The 20197-nt window shown below is 42.3% G+C and overlaps 1 protein-coding gene across 5 annotated transcripts in view; it reads right to left on the reverse strand.

The window, feature by feature from the left end:
* Positions 1–20197, reverse strand: part of PLAG1 (PLAG1 zinc finger) — a 52031-nt gene that overhangs the window by 12445 nt on the left and 19389 nt on the right. Inside the window, exons 1-2 of one of the 5 annotated variants that reach the window (XM_063326892.1) lie at positions 12757–13606; positions 10322–10549 (exon numbers count right to left, since the gene is read on the reverse strand). The exons of 2 other annotated variants lie outside the window; for them this stretch is intronic. The gene's annotated coding sequence lies outside the window, so the exon portion shown is untranslated. Of the gene's footprint in view, positions 1–10321; positions 10797–12756; positions 13607–20197 lie in introns of those variants that run through there. 2 more of the 5 variants (XM_063326893.1, XM_063326895.1) reach the window with 2 other exon arrangements.

The raw sequence follows: 20197 nt of genomic DNA on the forward strand, positions 1-20197 counted from the left end.
GCTCACAATAAGCAGACAATATTTAAGCCAGCCACATAAAGGTAACAGACTAAGTCCTCATGCACTTCATCCCTCCACCATTGCTATTTACAGACTATTTCCTGTTCCAATAAAAAAAACCCCAAATTCTACCCCAAAAATATTATAATGCCCTCTCAACAGTATTCAACTTTTTCTCTTAAATGCTTATGGTACTCAATTCTCACTACACATCTAAAGTCACTCTAGCAAAAAGCACGTGCCTTCAGAGATGGGTCATTAGAGGCATGGAAAGACTATTTTATCAGGGGAAACTGAAGCAACTGCAACAAGTAAATAAGCAAGATAAACACCAGATGTACTTAAAATGCTGAAGGGAATGAAGGAGGAAGGTCAGGTACTCTTATTCATTACCTTATGAATATTGCAATATCACAATGCAGTGGATCCAGATGAGGGCAATGCTGTACCTACACTTAGCTGGGATCTTAATTTCTACAAGACCATTATTAAGCAAAGAGCTTAACAACATACACACAAAAGGGGATAACTCTGTATGAATAATGAAAACATCTGCTACATTTGACAGGATTAAGTGAAACAGAAAATAAAAAAATTTCTATGCTTTGCAACAATAAGTTACCTACTAGATAAAAGACTTTTCCTTATGCACACAATACAAAAGTTGTCCATGATAATGCTGATCTTTAGATGACCTTTCTCAGGAGTTTTTGGTGCTAGAAAATCTCTGAGGCAGAATACTGGACAAAGATGTACCATTCTTCTCGTAACAGCTTATAGTTACAATGTCGTTAAGTTTTCTTCTCAACTAGATGAGTTAGAAACAATTTTTAATGAGCAACAAAGCTCAAATTATTCTCCATACGAAGTTGAGAAGCATCACACTGCAAAAAGCATTGTCACATGCACATGCCCCAAACCCACTTGGGAACTAGTAACAAAATACGACTTCTGTAATTTGTCAGATTATGATTGTTAGAATTTTTCAGATCTTCCAGTATTTGTGAGGCACTAATTTTGCTAACTCTCCAAACACCCTGATAATTCCAGGTTACACAATATCTGAATTTCTACCATCTAAGGAGTCAAAGGAAAAAAAAAGAAAAAAAAAGAGCCCCCAGACCCTAAGTTAAATCATTTATTCCTGGTTTTACCATTAAAAAAGAGTAACATACTTTTTTTCAAAACTCACAGTTCATCTTTAAAAATCTGAAAAAATAGCTGCACTTGAAAATGTTTTAAAACGTTATTTGATATCTAAACTAAAAGGATAATGAAGACATTACACGAATACAACCAATAATCCTCCTCCTGACTTGCATTTCTTACTTTTCTTAAGAGTGTCCAAGCACAGTAAAGGAAAACACCAGTTTCATGGTTATTTTCTTTTAAAACAAGAGAGCAGTAATGAGAATACAGCATTGAGAACACAGTATCTGTCATTGCAGCTTGTATACAGCACAGTGAATCTAACTCCAGTTCCTGAAATTGATCAGTTTAAACCAGAGGAAGGGTACTAGAAACATTAGAATCATAGTAACAGAGGAATTAATTAAGGATTTAATAGTATTACAGAGTCACCCTGGGTTTTAAATATTTGTTTAAGGAAACAAAATGAGAAGCGGTTACTTACCTTATGGAAAGTGCAATTCTTTAAGAAGTGCTGTCCACACAGCAGATTCCAGGTGAGCACGCACTCACATGAACAGGATCAAGTTCTCTGAAGAGAGTAATGTCCATCCTGGCTGTGCCTGTGACCCCTCCTAACCTCTACCGGCAGCGGTGTAAGGCAGAGGTCTCCCGAACTGTGCCACACACACCATCGCACCACCCAATGCCACCTGCAGCAATGGCAGCTCCCAGCTCTGCTCCTCACTCGCCCTGTGGGGCAAAAGCCATTACGTGTGCCACTGCCATCAACGTGCTGCCTTGGGAAGCGGCAACCTCCCTCTTCGGTGGCCGCTGCAGCCCCGCCGCCCCCAAACCCATGCTCCCGTCTCGGGGTTCGAGATGCTGATGTGGAGGAGCTGGCACGGTTTGCTGTGGCTGGTGAAAGGGAGCAGGGCCATGGGAGAGAAATATGTGGGCAAGAGCTGATGTCCTAGCTGGGAGCGCAGTCTGAGGATGGGAAAGGTGAAACACAGGCTGGCACCCTGGTTTGGGGAGGAGGATGAACACGTGCAGCCCAAGGAAGCCAGGAGTCGCTGCTGCTGCTCAGGGTGGTAATGGAGCAAACTAAGCTCAGGATGCCCCTGTCTAACCTCTCTCAGGCTGTCACCAGTAAAGACTCCTTCAGAGCGAAGGACAAGAGATCTCTTGTGGTCCCTCGATGGAGAAGGTGCCTGGAAGAGCCACAATTACTATAGTATGAAGTCACCATTTTTCTTCTTTCCTGTATCTTTTTTAGTCACCTGACTAAAAAACTACTGACAGAGGAAACCTGCTGTGTCCGAGCAGTCAGGGATAGCAGGGGGAGCTGCGCTGCAGGAAGCATCAGGAAGAGACAGTCAACGCGGGCACTTAACTGTGGCTCAAAGAGCCAAAGTGACAGTCAGCCAGCACCTCCACTACAGAGAAACGAACTACAAATCTCACCACACCTGGCCTGCTCAGCCGGGGCTGTTAAAATTCCACAGATGTTGCCAGAGCTCCTGAAGATCCCTGGGCTAAGGCAACCAAAGAAAGAGCATCACTTCGCCTCCTCCTGCTTTCCTTGTGCTGTGGGCTTATGCAGCAGCCTCTCGCTCAGCAGTTCAGTTTGTGGAGGTGTAGATTTAACCCTCCTTCCCTCAGACACCTCTGCTGGGATGGTTGTTGGAAGGGCCTGAGGGTGCAAGTGGCAAAGTGCCTGCACTGCTCCAGGACAGCACACTGGGACCTGCAGCCCTGCAAGGCTCAGACATCCTTCCTGGATCATTAAGGATCAACGTGCCAGCTGCACACTTGCACTGACCTCGGAGTGAGCGGTACATCTGACTGACTTTGTAGAAAAATGCCAGACGTTTTGCAGCAGAAGACTCACCTCAGAGTAGCTGCAGGTAGCAGAAGGTCCAGCTGCCAACCCTCTCATGGAGAATTAACCTTCAGAAAGGGAGCATCTCGGCTGGAGAAATTGATCCCACCAATGGAAATAATCAAGCAGGTAAGAAAAATCCATGCTTAACTGGCAAAGATGTTGAAGTATTGATGACTGTTCACCTTTGATGCCTGTGTTTAGAAGGAAAATCCTGCCTTTGATAGGAAGATGCCGATTCTCTCACATTTGTTCTTGGCTGGACAGGGCTGGAGGGGGAAGGGGACAACAAAGGAAGGTGTCTCTCTGTGGCCTGAGTTCTCCTACATCTGGAAGCTCAGGCTGAAGCTTTGATGCTGGAGGACAAGAAGGGGGAAGAATGGGCATTGCTGGGGTGAGGCTGTTAACCAGAAGGTGGGGGTTTGACCAGGGAGCCTGCCTAGGCCAGGAGCGGCTCGTGCCTGCACTTTCATGAAGTGATCCTTCATTTAATTTTCTGCCTGTTTTATTGTGTAATTTGAAAGAGATTTGATCAGCAAGAAACATGTATGCACATGTTTCTCCCCTAAGCAAAGAAGACACCTGGCACGACTGTCTATAAACACGGCACTGCCAAATGGCAGGAGGGACAGATCTCAATCCCCTGGAGCTCTGCCTCCAGCCACTGTGGCCTTTCCTATGGCAGGCAGCGAGAAGATGACAGCCAACAGGTACACTTACCTGACAACAGCCGGGAATCGACTGGGGTTTTACAGCTCCTGCTCTCTCACAAGCTGATGGAGAGATGTGAAAAGACAAAGGGGTCCACACCGAGGGCCCAGAGGAGACGAGATGGCATTGAGAGGCAGGTGAAGCCACTTGGCCTTTCGCGGTTTTGGACACCAGTTATTGTAAACAACCATTCAAAGATGTAGGCACTGGCCCTACTGTAGTGTTCCACGTAAGGGGAGCACACACACATATGCAAACTAATCACAAAAGAACAGATACTTTGGTTTTTTGGTTGGGTTGTGGTTTTGTTTTTGTTTTTGTTTTAATATATACAAGGCTGTATTTATCTTGAACTTCAGGACTTCTCCTTATAGCAGGCAGCTAAGTTCAGAGAAATCCTTCTCCACGGATTCAAGCTCTAGCCTAGAAGTACAGAGGGGTGGCCAAGGGAATGCAGTAGGAGAGCAGCGAGAGCACCCACAGGCTGGAGGAAGATACAACCAAATCCAAGCATGCAGCAGGAGAACTGCCAGGGAAAGCTGCTGCAGGAAAACAGAATGATGTGGGCAAAACAGTGAACATATCTATCCAGCGATCTGAGGTATAAACATAAGAATGACTTAGAGATAATAACACATAAGATTTTACCCCTCAGGGAAACAGCCTAACATCTAGAACATAATGAAATAACATAAGCACTGAAAACTAAAACCAGGCACCCACTGTAGTCTACAGTTAGTGACAGCACATTACTAGTATCTACTGTACGCAGAATAATGATTATGCTGCAAAGAATATTATACAGAAGGTAGAAAAATATAAGAGTTAAGATATTTCATCAATTCAAAATTTTAACAAAGTCTCTGTGCTTTTTTGGTTGGTGGTTTGTTTGGTTTTTTTTTTTTTAAACATCCACAAAACAGAGAAACTTACTGAAAGTGCATAGAGTCGAGCAGGAAAAACCCCTGGTCCTTTCAAACTAGTGTGAATATGGGTAGCAAGGGGAACAAATGCACTAAAATTATTAAACCCATTTCTTTTCTTCTGGGCAGTAAATATACAGATTCCACTAGTGAACATCTATTAAATATACATACCTTTTAGAAATTAATAAAGCAAGCATTTGGAGGAAAAAACAACTAGGTTGCTGTGGGACAGTAGCCATCTATATAGATTTGACTATTAAATACAGCATGTTGGTTTTTTTTCATGATCATAAGACTATTTGCAATTCTTGAAAGCTGTACTACAGTGTTGAAATTTGGACAACCAGATTTTTAATTTTAGAAAATAAGTCATTCTTATAATATGCTACACTAGAAAGAGTATTACATAACCTTTTTCAGAATATAGAAGAAAAACTCTATCATGCCAGTCTTTTTTTTTCTTTTTAAGTTCTGGAAAAGTAGAACACGAGCTTACCAACATTTATTTTATCATGACCTAATAGTCTGTAATTTAAAGGAAAAAAAAAATCACAATACTATCCAGCATCTCTTTGTGGGCTCTTATTATTTCAAATTACTTAGGTCCACTTCAAATCTTGAGGGCTCACTTTTGGTTACTAAATGTTCCAAAGGGTTCCTGATTATATACTAAATTAAAGGAAACAAGAGCTGCCCAGAGTTAACCCATCTGATGATTGTGGTTTTATGGGCTTTTTAGGAATCTCTATGGCACTGCATAGATGTTTTTCTAAAAACTTTGGAGAGGCTGTGATACAAATAACGTTGATACTATAATTACTGTTAGAACGTTCAAAACCTGCAAAAGTGCTTTCATGTATTTTGGAATCACACCACCGCCACCACACCCTTGCCAAGAATAATCTGCATCCATTTTTAAAGTGATGATGCTTCTGTGAAAGCAAACTTTGGTTACTATTTAATCTGCATATAAGACCATGTCATTTTTTTAATAAAATCAAAAGCAAATCCTGTATATGTACAAGTAAACACAAACACACATCCTAAAGGTGCTCATAAGATCATACACCAATATGATCAAGAAGTAATTGATGTTTGTAAGGAACTTTGTTTTCCTTTGTCCCAAGACATCTTAAAATGAGACTAGGTGGGCAGGCTAGATTAATGGTACATCTAGGCCAGTATTCTGCCTCCAGTAATAGCCAAAAGTACAGAACAGGTCACGAACATGTGATATTTCTCACTGATGCTCTTCTGACCTCCAACTTCATTGATGTCAGGGACTTCCTGAGCCATATGTGGTTTCTGTTATTTTAGCAACTTTCAGCACATCACCCTTCCAAGCAATAGTCCACACTCCCCCTGAAAACCTTATCAATTTCTAATATCTACAGCACACCTTCAAAAAGTCATCCCACAGGTCTTTCCACTACTGATTTTATGAAGAACCTCTTCCTTTTGAGGGCTCTGAATCTGCCTTCCTTCCTAACTGTGTATATTCTTGTTTTGAAAGGCAGTGGTTAGTCTGCCTCTTCCTTCCTCTGCAGATGTCCGTAACATTGCCTTCAATTAATTCCTTTCCCAGACCACAGTCCCAGGTTATAGAAGTGTTCTAGGAAGAACGTGGAAGGCACCCCACGTAGCTCATCATCCTTGCTGACCTTTTCTAAGCCTCTTCCACTTCTAATAAATCCTTTCTGAGATGAAGGCTCCAGAAGTGCACACAGCACTCAGGAGGCAACCGAACCATACACTCCTGTAATGACATTCTCAATTTTATTCTATATTTATTTCCTCTGACATTTGGGTTGTGTTTGGTGACCAATGAGCTCATGATCTCACAGAATCACCAGTCACAATCCCCAAATCTTACTCCTCAATGGAGTAAGATTACTCTTACTCAGTTCAAACCCAGAATCCTTTGTTATCCTCATTTATCTACACTGAATTTCATGACCCATTTTGTTGCACAGTCCTCAGCACTTTAATGTCCTTCTACTGTTCTCCACACCTGGCTCTCTTCTTCATAGCAAACTTGCTCACACAATTGCTCATCCCCTTACTGATACCATTTCTGACTGTGTTGAACAGCTCAGATCTCTGGGGAACGTAACCGGGACCCTCCCAAAACTGAGAATTGACCTTCTACTTCTACCCTTTGATCCTACCTTTTAATCTGTCATTTACTTGTGCAAAGACCTTCCCTCTTACATTATGGCTCCTTAGTTTCCTTAAAAACGCCCTCCTGATAAAGTTCACTTTGATTTTTGAACCAAAACATCTTCAGTTCTTGCTGATGCCTCTAAAAAACTCCAACTCCCTAAGACAGGACTCTTACAAATGCTGCTTTGACTCTTCCCAAACATTCATACCTACCCTGCTGGAGCCCAAGTCTGTGCTTTATTATAGCATCTACCAAAATTGCCGCAGACAGATTTCAGATTTGCCTGGTGCAGGCCTGCCTGGTCCAGACCACCCCTGAAACCATGATTTTACATACTTACATTTCAGATGATTTTTTCTACACCTGAATACTTTAGGATGTACCATTTAAACAAGAAAATCAGGTTGCAGAGCACAACTAGACAGGATAGGAAGTTACAAGTTTTTCTTTTTTGAGACAGTCATCTAACCTGAATCGTAATGCAAGATGTTTTTAACAGTTTCAGTAATGGGTCAAGTAAAAGGGTTTCTGGAGCTCCAGTCTGCCAGGTGGAAATCGCAATGACATCGGTGGAATTCAAGATGAACTCCACTTGCATACATCACCACACAACACAATCCTGTGCAGGTAGTGATCGGTCAGAGAAAGACGGTCTGAACTGGAACAACACAGAAAAAAGCAGCCACCAGTCACTCCACTTTGTGCTGTGCTCCTCAGTGAAGAAGAAAAAGTAAACCTCACCAAAGAGCTCAGTAATTTCACTTAAAGGTCTGCTAGGCAGACAGCACAAAGGAACTGGCTGTGCTGGAGAAATTAACAGGATGCCAGAAGGCAGGGACAGGTTTTAAATAGCAAAGTCTGTAAAATAAGGATGGACTAGAAGTCAGAAAACATGGGACTACAGTAATCCAACCAGTGATTCATTGTTTGGGCTTGGAAAAATCCTCTACCATACCTCATTTTTTGTCAAGGAAAAGGAAAAGGAAAAGGAAAAGGAAAAGGAAAAGGAAAAGGAAAAGGAAAAGGAAAAGGAAAAGGAAAAGGAAAAGGAAAAGGAAAAGGATAATACTTACCCACCTGGCCAACTTAAGCTTAACTAAGATGGGGAAGGTGGTGTTCTTTGGAAAAAAAAAATTGTACTACCACATAGAAGCTGCAAGGACTGTACTAGGACAAGACCCTTCACAGAACTGACGTTTCCCTCATGAGGTTGGGTTAGATGGTTGGGAAGCTCACATCTGGGACAAAATGACAACTCGTGAAGGACTGAAATAAAGTCCCCAGTACACACACCGAATCCTGTGTGTAGCTGGTAACCACACAGTCTTCCAAAGAACATAGCGGACGCCCAATCCTGCCCTGAATCACACTGCCTGAACAACATTGCCCGGGGGCAAAAACTGTGACAGGGTTTAGCGTTGCTTTTTTTCGTAACCTTGGATTTTCATATGATTTATTGGAGCTATTCCAATTAAAATGCTGATCTCAGTTGCCCCATCTCCTCTGCCTCTTATCCCAGCCCCCAGAGAAAACCTACAAATAAGAAAGAGTGCCCAATTTCCAAGCAGCCACTGATCTTCCAATACACCCTACAGTCAAGGAACTGCTGTTCTACCTGAAAGTACTTCATAGATTATTGTAACATTACATTAAATAAGAAGCGTCACATTTAGTCACTATGGTCTTTGCTACTACTGCTACAGCTGTGATGCTGGATGACTGTATTAAAACCACAAAAGCCTTCAGAAAGGATAACTAAAGATGCAGAATACTTAGGGTAACACCAAAGCAAATCCCTCTTCAAAGCTGTCATGAGTGAGCCTTCCAGAACCTGCACAGTGCAGACAATACGTACCAGCTTTGTCTACGCAATGACATTAGCATACACCTCATCAGCTTACTCTGATTACTGTGACTTCACAGAGTGTTTGCGTGCCATTTTGCTATGAGAACATCCTTGTTAACGAGGTAAGTACATAGCTCTGCATTTGTTCCCACCTCCCATTCGGCATGTTGAGCACTTACAGTGCTCTGCTTCAGTTTGTCATGCAATGCATTTTGAGATGCACATCTTAAGAATTCTGAGATTTTATGCCAGGTTAATGAACAATTAAAAGCATTCATGCATAATTTAGAGCTACATGATTGAACACAGCAGAGGGAGATGAAGCCAGGCAGTTAGTATCCAGAACAGTTACCTGGAGTACAATTTTTGGATTCAGGTGACTGGCAGCAACTACTAGTTTCAGGCAGCAGAAGCAGAACTTGCCAGAAGTCCACACAGATTATGCCCTGGAGCCGCACCAACAGAAAACCAACCTGGGAGCTCCTGCCAGCCTGATGAAATGTCATAACGATGCAGTCACCAAACAACTTTACCATTAAATCACAAGGTAATCAGCTTGTTATTGGCAGGGCAACCAAGTCAGGAAGGCTGACAGTAGCACAAGGAGGTTTCTCCATGTCTGTCATTTCACAGGAGGTCACGGATAGCTTTGAAGGGATAGGGTTCCCAACTGGCACAGAAGCAGGTGGTGAGACACGTACTTGTTGCCCTACTCTACCCCGGCTCCACCTCCCAAACACACAGGCTTCAGACTTTATCAACACACTGGCATATTCCTTCACAGTCCTGCCGGACACAGATCACCACAGTAAGCATTCACCAATACTAATAACGGGTGGTCTACAATGAAAGAACTATGTCCTGCAAGGTAATTTTTGTTCTCCACAGTCCAAGACATCAGGGCATTTAAGAGCTCTTTTTTTTTTTTTTTTTTTTTTTTTTTTTAAATAAAAGCAATTTAGCAGACTCTGCTTCCCTTATTTCCAAGCCTACATGAAATAATGGGAGAAAAAGCACATGCAAGACTTTGCCTTGAACAGCTGCAGACTGCCAGTGGGGCAGGCTTCCAGAAAGGTGGAAGGAAGATGGTGACAAAAAAAATGGAATAAAAATAGTCTTATGACTGTATGGTATGCATCAATGTTTCATGCACGATATGGGAAAAAATCCTGGAGGGCAGATGGAAACATGAAATGGAGATGCTTTTGTGAGTCCCGGAGAACATATTCCTCTAAGTGCTCTCCAATAAGACACCTCAGCTCCTTTCACACTGTGGGAAAGTAACTGTAGGCTAGAAAAAAATTTATAATCAAAAGGTATGTTTTAGTTCAATTTTATTTTTAAAAAGTTGTGAAGAGATGAGTTTTACAATAGTCATGTGTTCAATTATTTTTCAGACAGGTGTTTAGAAAATGGATTTATTTACTGATGTAGCTGATGGTGCTTTTTCAATGAAAAGACAACAACCTTAAGAGCAAAGTAGGTCGTGCAAGAAGTGCTCCTCTAGATGATGTACACAAGAGCCGAATACTGTCAGGCAACATTTCTAATTAGCGCAACTGACATAGTGGTCTCAATATGGAACATCTCCTATGTGTTGCAGAGTGTTGGAAGTGAAGTGCTTGACCAGCATTTTATTACAACTGTTTTATGTTTAGCACCTTTGTATTGCCTGTTTCTTGTCCCCTTCCAGAATCGCATAATCCATTTCAGTCTTCCGGGAGTTCTCCAGGAAACCCTCCTCTCACCACTTTGCCTTTGCAACCTCCCGCTGAGCTGAGCTGACAATGTCAAGGTTCAGATCCACCTTTCATTTATCTTCTGAAATCTGATGTCTATCTTTTAGCTAATAATTCCCCTCTTCATATGGGCTGCAGCTTTTTTATGTGCTAAGAGAAATCAGAAAAAATAAAAGATGTTACTAGTCACCCCACTCATTACAAACTCTATTTTAATACTGCTAACTAGTTTCTTCCCTCATGACCACATCCAAATTCTTTTCCCCCAACTTTTCTTTTCACCGTGTTCCCTTCAAAACTGCAAGATGCCTTCCAAATTACTTCCACATACTACATATGCTGTTGTAGGTTTTTCTGGGACATACGTAATGGGGTAAGTTGGTTGCTATTGTTTCAAAACTTGAAATGGTCAGACACTGTTGGATAGGCATTTCAGTATAAAGGGCTCTGCCTTTGTGTCGTTTTTTTTTTTTAAAGAAAAAAAAAACAGTAGGCATTACATTTGTAACTGCACACATGTGCGACTAGCTGTCCTTATGCTGAGGAATATTACTCCCTAGCAAATTCCTGGGAGACTTTCAGGGCCTCATTTATAAAGGCAACAGGCAAACTGTGATAATACACTGGAAGGCTACCTATCAACAAACTTCATTCAGGAGTGCAAGAGAAGCCTTGCCTCAAAGGAAAGAAAAGAAAAGAAAAGGGAAAAAAAAGAAGAAAAAAATAAAGAAAAAGAATGAAAAACCCCAGTGCATCCTTTACCTGCAATGTTTGTGTCAAACCCTCCCTCCCACACATCTTTTTATGGCTCCTACACATTACTGTACACTGCAAAATCAAGAAAATTCTGTAGCAGTTGTTATATATCCACAAACTCACTCTAATAAATAAGTTTCAGAACAGCAAAGCAGTTCAAAATTCCTTGTGTACTTCACCCTCAGCAAAGATTGAGCACGCTAATGAAACTCCGTGACAGCACAGCTTTATATTTGAGACTGCATTAAGATTTATAAACACTCTGAGCATGACTAAAGTCTGGAGCAGGGGGGCAGCATAACCAAAGCTGGGGAAGGCTGTCATTAGTGAGGAGGAAATGAGAGGAGATCAAATCAGCTGAGAAAGGAGGCAGAAAAGTGCAACTCGTGTTTGGGACTTGGCACAGCAAAGAAATATACCGTTAAAGCTTTAAAGTGAGACTCATGAGAGGATGCCATTTGGGGGATGGGAGCAAGAGTTAAAAAAACCAAAACAAAACCCAAAACCCACAAAAACCAAACAACAAAAAGCACAATATGAAAAATGCAAAAGCATCAAAGAGAGCGATCAAGAGCTCTTGTATTTGTGGAGTCAGGTACTGGAGAAACAACTAAGCCCTGATTCAGCAGCACAGATGTGACAGATGACCCTGACTGGGAGGAAGGCAAACCAACACTGGTTAAACTGAAGGACGTCGCATGGGCAGGGGTGTCGGCAGCAGCAGGAGGAAACACAGAGTCCCATGTAATGCCACCCATTCTCTATGGCTGTGCATCCCCCTGAACACGCGGTTCACTCCAGCCTTCAAACTCTCTCCCCTTGCACTCATATGAGGATCGGAGCTTCGTGGAGCGTGGAGGTGAGCCCTGCCTGGCTCTGGCTCAGCTGGGATGGGGGTGTTCCTTGCTGTGCCTATCTCAGCTGCCCGCTCCCTGCCTTCCTCAGAGCCCCAGGGCTGCCCAAGGCAGGCAGGGAGTAGGCAGTGTGCTCTGAGATGACACCAAGAGCAGGGACACCTCTCTTTCTAGAGATCTCGAGGTTTCCCAAATAGGGCAAGGTAGCTACGGGACAGAGTTGCAAAGACTTGCGAGTGAAGATAACTTGATGCTGCTCCTCATGGGATGGATCTTTTACAGAGTGGATAGAAAGTGCAGAGATTTAGAGGAAGGAGAAGACACGGAGGTACAATGGAAGTGATACAGTAAAGTTTCTGAAAAGTCCTTCAGTACAGCAGGACTGATAACGAGGCAAGGGTAGCTGAGTGAAGATGGAAGAGAATTTGCTGTATTTGACATGCAAAAAATTTGGGGTAGGGGATATCAACATTAAAGGTTGTTACTCTGGGTAAGAAGGTAAGAGAAATGAAGGGATGCAGGGACAGTAGCAAGAGTGCAGAAGTTTGCAGTGGTCAGTGAGTGACAGTGCATCTATGTGGATGAGGAGCCCACAAGAAATAAATAAAACAAGAGTCTGATCTTCTGAGAACGGCTTAGTTAAACAGCAAGGGGAAGGCTGCTACCTGAGCCAGAGAGCTCTGCTCCAGAAAACGTAGTTCAAACCCTCCTGTGAAGTTATTGTGCAATTGGGCATGCAATACTTACTGGATCGGTTTCCTCCTCCAGCCTCTGCAGGATCCTGTAGCCGTTTCTTGGGTATTGTTCACGTCTGATGAGTCACAGTGCTTGCAGCAGGCCCAGTCCCAGCTGGACACTATGGTATAGGTGAGGCTACTGACCTTTATTTGCTGGGTTTTTACCCGGTTACCTCAGGCCTCTGCTGTGGCACTGTGCAGCACCATTTGGGGGGACGAGGGAGTGTGGGGGGGGGGAAATCACTCCTGGATGCAGTGGCAATGTCACTTGCAAAGCCACAGCCCAGAGCACATATGAGGGCACTGATCAAGCATCCGTTGCGTTTCTTAGTCTTCTGCTACATCCTTTGTGGTCCTTTGAGTTGATTCATCCCCGAGGCCAGGTCCAGGTGTGCTCTCTCACTTTCATTTATGCAGGCAGTGACCTGTACCTGTCCATCCCGTAATGATCCGTATCCGAGCAGGGTCAGACATACACAAACCGGAGGCCACCAGAACCTTGGCAGACTCTTCAAAACTAATCAATCGTTACAAGCAACTTGCTCACAACCCCCACCACAAAGAGCAGCACTCTTGGCTACCTGCCAGCGTGTATGGAGCATTTACCTCCAGTCAGGATGATCCTGGAGTAAAGGAGGACACGGGTGGTGAGCCAGGTGGGAAGAAACACAAACTCCAGCACATCATAGTCAATTAACCCAAAGAAACCTTAGAGCGGACACCAATTCACCGCAACAAGCATTTACTGCATTTACTACAGCAAGCAGTCCTTTTTGATATAACTTTGAGAATTAAGTTCAGCATGGACACATGATGCTGTAAGACGAACTGAAGCGTGTTCAAGGTAACATCCTACTGTGGACTAAGCCATAGTAAATTGTTTTTGTTAATTATTTCCCAGTGCTCAACAGCCTAGACATTCTTTCTCACTACCTCCATTTTAAGGTTCACAAAGGGACAATTCTACCTATTATCTGCTTGAGTGAATCCTATGTTTCCATACTTAGAAAAGGAAAATAGAAGTAAAAAAAAGAAAATGCAGTAAATTTTGCATGCAGTTTCAAACGGAAACAAACAGTTAGGGTAAATCTTTTTTTTCAACATACAGGAAGAATATCATGCAGAAGGTAAAAAAAATCCCCACAACAGGTTATTCTTCATCCTCTGCCTTTAAGAGACTAATAGATAACACAAACGGGTCTGAGTGACCGTAGTAACTGTTTTCAAGCACATCTTCTCTAAGTCACTGAGATGCCAAAAGAATGGGTCATGTGGACGTACATTTCAGATCTGCTAAGTCCCGATCCCATCTCTCTCGCATGCCCCTCTGCAATTTTGAGCAAAAGCAGCTTGTAACTACTGCGCATCAGCTGCTGCATTTTTATCACTCTCCAATCCTTGCTTAAATAAAGAAACAAGCCCACTCAAATAAATCCAGCCTACCTCTCTGTCAAATATGCCCTTCTCTTGCAACCTGACCTGACCACCCCTGGTTTCTAACGTGCAGCCCTAGCCGCTTCACCCCTGCAGATCCTCCACCGAGCATTAGCAATTGCAGCGCTGCGCTCCTCCTTCAAAGGTTTCACCGCTTGTATGGCAAAACTGGCAGAATCACTTCAGCTCCGCACTGCAAAAGCCCATCGGTCACTGTGCGCCGTGAATCAAGTGTTCGAGCTTTCTATTAGATACACAGGCTGTTCTTTATTTACAAAGGCCTGGATGTTAAGAAGAGACCACTACAAATAGAAGGAGTATTTATTTACAGATATCATTAGCAATTTACAAGAAAATGTAATAAACAGGTCACATATGAACAGCTGAAGCACTGAGCGGCTAACTGGATATTTCAGCTATCTTAATTAACTTCAGTATTGCATCAAATGCTGTAAGAGAGCGACAGATCACTAATGCCAAGTTAGTCATTTTCAGTAACAGTTCTCATGGAATTTTTTCCTTCTAAATAATCAAAACAATTGGTCATTGGACCTTATAAGGAAAAGTGCCATACCAAACAGAATTTCATAAAATACAGCTGGTTTAAATTCACAGCTCCCTCCAGCATATCTGCAGCACCTGCATTTTGGGCCTGCATTTTTATGTTTTGTTTTGGTATTTTCTTTAAACAAGACAACAAGATAAAACTATTAAAATTATGAGCAGTAGAGTAACTTGCTCAGATGGTTTCATCTGTTCTTATGACAGCGAGAGACATTCAATAAAACCACAGCACAGCAGATTTTAAACAAAAATTAAAGTACTGGTGTTTATTAAACAGCAAAGTATTAGCCTGTGAGATTTACTGTGAGAAGGTAGCATACAGTTACACAGACAAGATTCATATAGATAACTGGATCATCCAGAATTATAATACGATTTCAAGAGGGCTTCAGAAAAAATAATACCAACCCTCTTTTTTCAGAACAAAATCCAAACCAGCAGAGAGTTAAGTAAGAGACGATCTTCTCCTCTGTATCTTAGGGTTATACCACCCCTTGAAGCATCTGATAGTAGCTAATATCAAGACAAAATACAGGACTAGACAGAACAGTAGTCAGAATTCCTGTGTTGTATCAGATCTAGAGAGGATAACACTTTTGTGAACTCCAAACAGCACCCTCCCATCTCTCCAGAGCATCTATGGAAACATGCAGTTGAGCTTGCCTTGAGTATAGCAAAGTGTATGTTTTAAGACCTCGGGCACTAGGATACCTGCCAACTCACAACAAATATGTATACATAATCTAATCTACTTACATTTTGAGTGGAAACTCTGTGCCCTTTAGATATATCCCTCAAGGCTACAAATAGCATACTTGTTGGACAGGATGAAGTTTCCCTGTGTAAGTAATAACTGAGCTCTTCTGCCATCTAACCACACCTCCTGGCTTCTTCCAAACCCAAAGATCGGGGATGGAGGAGTGATGGGAATGAAGGTGAGGAGGTTCAGAGAAAGGAGGCAAAAGGAAAGTAAGAAAGAGGAAACAGAAACAAATTATAGGTGGATTAGGAACAACAAGGCTCTCTTCATGAAACAGGTATAAGAAAGCAATTGCCTCCCCTCGCCTTCCCTTTAGCTGAAAGGTGACAAGTTGGTGAAAAAATCCCCAAAATGGAGAATCCCGTGAAGAGGAGAAGGGGGCCTAAAAAGCTAAGTGAAGCAAACTAGAGGCAAGGCAGCAGTTCTGCAAGGCAACGCTCACTGTCCAACAGATTGGAATACAGAGAGGATTATTCACAGACTTGGTATGGTCACCTTTTCTTAGGAAAAAGTCGTCAGAAAGAAAGTCAATGAAATCCTTGGGAGCCTGTACAGGCTTCTACAGCTAGAAATACAATTACTAAAACAAAAATCAAAACAGTTTGGAATACACACGAATGCAAACAAACGGGCATATCTTGACAGCACAAAGTATTACTTAAATAACTGTGTTGCCTTCCAAAATGAGGGAACACAACTATTTTTCTGTAAAAGCAGGTGACTATTGGGTTTGAAATTTCATACTGCACTTGTTTCCATGACCTCTGAACTTTCTGTTAGGAAAAGCTAAACAACTGGATAAATTTTAATAAGAGATCTTTGCATGCGGACTCTAGAAGAAAAATTTCACTGGTAGCCTTACTTCCTACCACTAATCAATCTCTTAAAATATAATATCTACTAATCTTTTAAAACACTTGGTCTAATTGCACACAATAATGGGCAGACTTATCTGAAGCAGATCTAGTGTGGTCTACGCTACTTGTTTTAGCAGGATTTTTTTTTCCACTTCTAACAGATAATGTTACAACTACAAATTTTGAACTGCAACTGCCCTGCTTACCCAAACCTGAGTACCAGAGGGTACTCAAGGGAGATGTGGAGACTTGTGCCCGTGCCATCAGTGTTCGTAACTGCACAAACGAGCAGTCTTTAAGAAAAAATAAATACTTGTGAACACGAAGCGTGGATTCAGGACCAGCTAACGCTGGGTAATGCAGTCTGACAGCACGGCACCCACCCAAGCTTTCCATCATTAAGAACACATGAGAAAGTAACACATAAAAACTTGGCTGTAGAAATTACCTTTCTTTCCTGCCTCCTATCATATCGCAAAAATCTGCTAGAGTAAAGACAGGTATGCATCTCCTTCTCCTGCGGTGAGAGCTGGAAGCTCATCTTGCTAAACCACACTTGTTACATATTGTCGACCACACACAATACACTTATTTCTGACCCCTGGTGATGATGGTCTTCCACATCCCTCCCCCCCCCACCCCTGCCAAACACACTGCTGTCTCCCAGCCCTGCCAGTTAGCACAAGCTGCCACCACGACTAGCACTGGGGGGAAACATCTGCTGAAGGGCCGGGTACAAAATGGTCAAAAAGAGTTACGGTTATGCAAAGGAACGGCTAAGAAAAATGACACAACACTACCAAAACAGGTACAACGGCCTGATGATTTCAGTATGACCCTTTCTGAAATCAATTGTTTCTTTACCAAAGCAGGGGAGAATGTGAGAACTTTTCAGACATCTGTATTTCAGTCTCATTGTTATCACAGCTGTCACCAGAACTCTAGGGTTTGTACCCAAAAGGCTGTACGTGCAAAGGAGAGGGCTGATACTTCCCTTGAATTATAGGGCCACAGAAACCAGCACTGTGAGACATCACCTTTTTGTTTTGTTTAAAAAAAAAAAAAACACAAAAAAACCCAAACCCAAACCAAGAACAACACAAAAGAAAACACTGAGGAATCACTCAGCGTGGATATAGCTATGGTACAGATAATTGCTGCCAGTTAACCTCAAGGCCTGATCCCTCATCAGATTTGATAGCTGCCTTGGCAAGTAGCTTCAGCAGTTACCTTCTCATCTCTGGACCCAATCCCAAAAGCAAAGCAGCCATCTCCAGAATTAGGTTACTCCACCTAAGCAAGCACCTTGTTTACTGGGTCGACCATAGGCTGAGGCAACCATGACCAGCCAACAACCAAAGGTGGCCGGACACAAGCCACCTCCTTGCTGGAGGCCAGGCTGCGCGGCAAAAGCAGTGCCAGGCTCAAGTGACCATGAGCAACTTGGAGGCAGAGGGCTAACAGCTCTGGCACAGCACTTTGGCCAAGGTTTCAGGATTGGAGATGGACACATTTGTCCAGCTGACATGTTGAACAGAGCACAGGACAGCATTCTGTCAGCCTGTCCAGAGCTTAGTTATTTTAAAGGTTCCTCCACACTGAAACAATTACAGTTATGTGGCTTCCTCCCCTTCCTTCTTGCACTGGTGCTTGTCTGGTCACACAGCGTCCCAGGTCAGAGAGCTAAAATAGTCAGATTAACCCTAGAAAGTTAAAATGGCCAAATTAACCCTACAGAAAAAATGCAGACTGTTTCTCTGCAGTCTAAGTCTTTGTCGTGGCTTAGTGTCAGCACAGAAGGAGGCAGGATGAGCCATCTGAAGTACGGGGATGAACTGGTTAGAATTCCTGCAGCTCTAACCCAAACTGCAAATCACCAATTGGCACTAACCCGATTGAGAAGCAGTTCAGAGTCAGAAGCAGCAGAAATTTCAGCACCCTGATAAACAAGGGGATTTAGCATCACCTCTGTCTCACGGACACAGCGTCCAACAGTGCGGTGAGAGGAACAACCTGGCAGAACAGATTGAGCATTGAGCATGAACGGAGCATCACAGCACTACAAGATGGTCTCACCTTAGCAAGGGTGATGAGAGGTACTAAATGACTAAGTTCATATTACTGGCAGTGCATATATCTCCTTGAATAAACTTGGTCAGAACTAAGTCTGCCAAACATCTACACTCACAACAGAGAGAAGCCCTGGGCAATTGCTTCAACTCACTATTCCCACTACAGTGAAAATAAGGTAGAAGTTTACAGTCTTCTGCACCACAGATGGCTACCAACCACAGAGACCAACACAGGGGCTTCTGAAGTGTGAATTTAAAAAAAAAAAAAAAAAGTATCTACTATATTTATATAACATTACTTTTCATATTGAAATACTATCTTCTGATTTAACAGAAAGCAAGGCTGCCATGTAACAAGCTGGAAGAGTCTCAGAACAGCATCAAATCCAAATAAATACTTTTTGCAACATTTCAGTATTGAGGAAAGGTAGAGAAAAATTATCTGGACATACAATTCGTGATGATAGCACGGCCTCCTGCTTGGAGCATGTTTTCAAAGAAAGAATGAAAACAGGAACGCAAAGAGAAAATCGAATAAAATGTAACATGATTTTTAAAAGTTGAACCATGTCAAACATCCAACTTTTCTGCAACATGACAAAATAGCCTTTATACAAAGGAAGCACAACAGTTCTCGTCTCACTCAGTAAGAAATCTGATACACTACCACCTGAGCAGGCTGAGAAGAGCGGGGTTAGTTCAAGAATAGTATGGCAGGAAAAGCTGCAGATCAAGAGGAGATGACAACAGATTTCTTTCTGAAAGGTTGAAGGATGTTATTTATGGATTTCTGCCAAGATTGGTCTTCTGTCTTTTTTGAGTGAACATTTTCATTTAGAATTTCTTCGTGCCTTTAAGTGGGCACTAGAAAAATGTGTAGAAAATACAGAAGTAGGAGGTACCAGAAGTACAGCGCATACTGAAACAACGCACAAGAAACACTGTAACAAATCTTAAGGACAGCCACGACATAAAGGGAATGAAAAGTATCAACAAAGGACAGAGCACCGCACTTAGAGACTAGAGGTTTCTGCTGAAAAGTGACAAATCACTAGTTGGAAGTAGCAGCAAAAGGTTTGTGTATAATCATCCTATAAGCAGCTGGTAAAAGTCACTAAAGAGACCTGGTTCAGAAGAAAGAAAACATAATGATTTCAAAAATCAGCTGTATTTCCAGTGCAGAAAGGGACATACACATACCATTATAGTGGACAACCAAGATCTTGCTGGGAACGCTATGTATAAGTCTGGTACTATACATTCACAAAAGATTTATTTGGGATAGCGAAACAAAACATCTGACAAAAGAAAAAAACAACAAACCCAAAAGGTCTTAGTAAGTACACCAATGAGACAAACAGCAAGGCTGGCATAAACAGTAAGTATAAGCTCACCATAATTGAGTTTAGGCCAGAAAATAAAAGGGTTCCTAGACAACAAAACACTGGCTTTAAGTTTACATGTCAGAAGACAGGGATGCGAATAGAGGGAAAAAATGTAACTAGTTCACAAGTGTATCTATATAGTTTCACAGAGACAGACACATTTGACTCAGTCAGGGACTCATCAACAAACACATTGTTGAAGAGGGAACACAACTTTTGGAAAAGGAAATCAAGCTCTATGAAGCAAGTGGAGTTCTCTGAAGGAATCAACAAACATGTAGATAAGGGAGATAGAATCGAACAGCATGCAGGTATACCAAGTATACCAGGTATATCAAGTAGCTAGAGACTGACAGACAAAGCTGAACAGACTGGTGGT

Source organism: Chroicocephalus ridibundus, chromosome 2 (genome assembly GCF_963924245.1).
Source record: "Chroicocephalus ridibundus chromosome 2, bChrRid1.1, whole genome shotgun sequence".
NCBI lineage: Eukaryota > Metazoa > Chordata > Aves > Charadriiformes > Laridae > Chroicocephalus > Chroicocephalus ridibundus.